Genomic DNA, 3,858 nt, shown 5'->3' on the forward strand with positions numbered 1-3,858 from the left:
CGACAGTTAGATTCTTGATTTTGCTCCAGTTGCAGTTTTTGACAGAGACTCTAAAAACCTAACCCTAGACCAATTATTATAGATAGAAAAGATAGCATCCGACTTAGGGAGCATTCAGACGCCACCAAAATCATTCAGCAGCCTCTCCATTCATCTTTTAGAATTCTTCTTTATTTTCTATAAGCCATGTGTGGCTAAGTTTTTAATTCAGTTCAAGGGATTTAAGTTCTTTGCTTGATTTGTGAAACCAGGTTCTTAATTTAATTTATGTCTTTTTGAATATCTATTATTTTCTAATTTATTTGTATTTGATCTATTGAATAATTTGCTAAAAAGGCCTATTAGTTGATTGTTTAATGAGATCAATTGCTAGTTCATCTTCATAATCTGTAATTGTTATGTAAGAGTGAACATAAGTAGCAATTAGGTTTTATTGATTATGATCCCAGTTTTCGATAATAACCTAAGGAAATAATAGGGTGGATTAAATGATTTATTCTTCATAAATTGTTGTTCAGCTTAACTACTTCTTTTTGTTAAAGCAGTTATTAATTTGACGAGGATTGCTTAATACCAACTCAGTTTATAATTAGAGTCAATAAGAGTGCTGGGCTCAAATTGATGAGTATAGGGAAGTCAGGGGTTTACCTCGCTATTTGGTAAATCTATGTTAAGTATTCAATAAGAGATAATTATATTTCTTTTGTCTATGATCAAATCAATGCATTGGAATGAGAATTACCTTGGACTGAAGTTTGTTTAGATTGAGATTTTAATATTTAGTTCTTGAATTCCTGATTTCTTCTAATTTTGTGTTACAAACCCCCCCCCCCCACCCCCCACTCTTTGTTTCTTTCATTTTCCATTACACATAAGTGCACGAAAATTAATAATTCCGTCTCTAGGGTTCAACCTGGATTTACCATTTGCTGCAGAAAATATTTCATTACTGGTAATTTCGGTTAATTTAATTTCTAGTGGATTCGACACCCATCAAGAATTTTGGCGCCATTGCCAAGGGCTGAAGTTTATTTGATTTCGTGTTTTTGGTGTTAGATATTCTGTTATTAACTCTGTTTGTGAAGTGTTGTTGTTTTTAGGTTTTTGAAAAAATAATAATAATAATAATAATAATTAAGGTGTTACTGTTCATTGTTACTGTTCATTAAGGATTTTAGTTGAATTTGGAGGGTGGCCCCTACTTATTTTAAAGGAAACAACGCTCTGATCAAAACCAATCAATCCATAGGATTCCTTGGTCCCACCCTCTTGAGACCAAATTCCATTGTTTTCTAGGTTTTAAGGCATTTTTCTGTTTTTACTTTGATTTCTTTTTGTTTATAACAAGAACTTCTCAATCTGGTGAGTTAATCTTTGATCCAGAAGTAGAAAAAATAGCTAAACAGTTGAGAAAATTGGCTAAGCAAGGTAGGCTGATTTCGAGTACATCTAAAGGAGTCCAATCTCCAAAGGTGCTAAGTTCGGGTTTAGATTTGGATTCAGAGTCAAATTCTGAAAATGAAACCATGGCTGCTAGGACTTTGAAAGAGTTGGCTGCTCCTGATCTCAACCAACAGCCTTTGTGTATTCAATACCCTGCTTTAAATGTTGCTTTTAAGTTAAAATCTGGACTAATCCATTTGTTGCCTAAGTTTCATGGTCTTACAGGTGAGGATCCACATAAGCATTTAAAAGAATTTTATATTGTGTGTTCCAGCATGAAACCTCAAGGAGTTTTAGAGGATCAAATCAAGCTTTGAGCTTTTCCTTTCTTACTGGAGGGCACAGCTAAGGATTGGTTGTATTACCTTCCTTCCGGATCTATCAACTCATGGAATGGGATGAAGTAGATATTTCTGGAGAAGTATTTTCCTGCTTCCTGTGCTTCCAATATAAGAAAAGAAATTTATGACATCCGGCAGTACAATGGAGAGAGCTTGTATGAGTATTAGGAGAGATTTAAGAAGTTGTGTGCAAGCTGTCCCCATCATCAAATAAGTGAGCAACTTTTGATTCAGTATTTTTATGAAGGACTTCTACCAATGGACTGCAGTATGATAGATGCTACTAGTGGAGGAGCTTTGGTTGACAAGACACTAGAAGAGGCTAGGAGGCTGATTGCTAACATGGCAAAAAATTCTCAGCAGTTTGGAATGAGAATGGATCACACACCTATGAAGGTTAATGAGGTAAGTACATCTAACCTTGAGAAACAAATTTCTAATTTAACTTCTTTGGTGAGGCAGTTGGCTATAGGGAACATGCAACCTGTTAAGGCATGTGGAATTTGTTCGGGTTCAGGTCATGCTACTAACATATGTCCTGCATTACAAGAGGATGAATCAATGCAATATGCTAATGCAGTAGGACATTATGGATAGCCACAACGCAGGTATGATCCCTATTCGAATACTTATAATCCAGGATGGCAAGATCATCCCAATTTGAGTTATGAGAATCAACCAATGCACAATCGATGCCAGCAGCAAAGACAAGTGAATCAACCGCCTCCACCTCTGACTCCCTCAAATCAAGGTATGTCACTTGATGAAATTGTTAAGGCTTTGGCCAATAATACTCAACAGTTTCAATAGGAAACCAGAAATAGCATTCAAAACATAGAGAGGCATATTGGTCAATTAGCCTCATTTGTGAGCAAGCTTGAAGCTCAATGTTCTGGAAAGCTCCCATCATAAACATTCATGAATCATAGAGAAAATGCATGTGCGATACTGTTACGGAGTGGGAAAGAAGTTGATAATCAGACTCCACATGAGCCAATGAAAAAGAAAAGTAAGGAGCAAAAGAGTCTGAAGTTCCTGAAGTTGAGGTAAATACTGAACCTAACTTGAATAAGATTAATAATTCTGTTCTTCCTCCATTCCCATGTAGGTTGGCTAAAAATAAGAAAGAAGAACAAGGGAAAGAAATTTTGGAGACTTTTAGAAAGGTGGAGGTGAATATACCTTTACTTGATGCGATCAAACAAGTTCCCAAGTATGCTAAATTCCTTAAGGAATTATGCACTACAAAGCGCAAGCTGAGGAATAATGAGAAGATTAGTGTGGGGGAAAATGTATCGGCATTAATTCAGTAAAAATTACCCCCTAAGTGTAAGGATCCAGGTTCATTTTCTATTCCCTGCAGAATAGGTGATTCTAAATTTGAATGTGCAATGGCAGATTTAGGAGCATCTATTAATGTTATGTCAAATTCAGTTTTTCAAATCTTAAATTTGGGTCCCTTGAAAGAAACCAGTGTCATTATTCAGTTAGCTGATCGTTCTAATGCTTACCCATTGGGAGTAGTTGAGGATGTGTTGGTGCAGGTTGGAGAATTGATTTTTCCTGCAAATTTTTACATTCTGGATATCGAGGATAGTGTTCCCACATCAAAGTCAGCTTTGATTTTGTTTGGAAGACCTTTCCTAAAAACTGCCAAGACAAAAATTGATGTGGATGATGGCACCTTAACTATGGAGTTTGATGGAGAAACTGTCAAATTTAATATCTTTGATTCCATAAAGTATCCTACTGATGATCATTCTATCTTTTCTATTGATATTGTTGATACAATTGTGCAGGATGTTTTTGAATTAAGCATGGAGGATGAGTTAGAAATGGTGATTAGTTAAGGAATTCAAGAAATCAGTACCAATCAACCATTAAGTGTAGATCTTCAAGAGGCAGTAATGGCATTGCAATCATTACCTCCTGCTCCAAAAAGGTATGAAGTATCAAAGATTGACTTACCTGTATCTCACACAAAATTATTACCTTCTGTGGTGCAGGCACCAGTTCTTAAACTCAAGCCTTTAGCTGAGCATTTGAAGTATGTTTACTTGGGAGACAATGAGAC

General features: G+C 35.8%; 1 non-coding gene across 1 annotated transcript; it reads right to left on the bottom strand.

The window, feature by feature from the left end:
* Positions 1 to 1,889: 1,889 nt before the first annotated feature.
* LOC131179589 (small nucleolar RNA R71) lies at positions 1,890 to 1,996 on the bottom strand. Its single transcript, XR_009148479.1, has one exon. It is a non-coding gene; the product is annotated as a small nucleolar RNA R71 (small nucleolar RNA).
* Between the last annotated feature and the right edge of the window lie 1,862 nt (positions 1,997 to 3,858).

The sequence above is a fragment of the Hevea brasiliensis genome, chromosome 4 (genome assembly GCF_030052815.1).
Source record: "Hevea brasiliensis isolate MT/VB/25A 57/8 chromosome 4, ASM3005281v1, whole genome shotgun sequence".
Taxonomy (NCBI): Eukaryota; Viridiplantae; Streptophyta; class Magnoliopsida; order Malpighiales; family Euphorbiaceae; genus Hevea; species Hevea brasiliensis.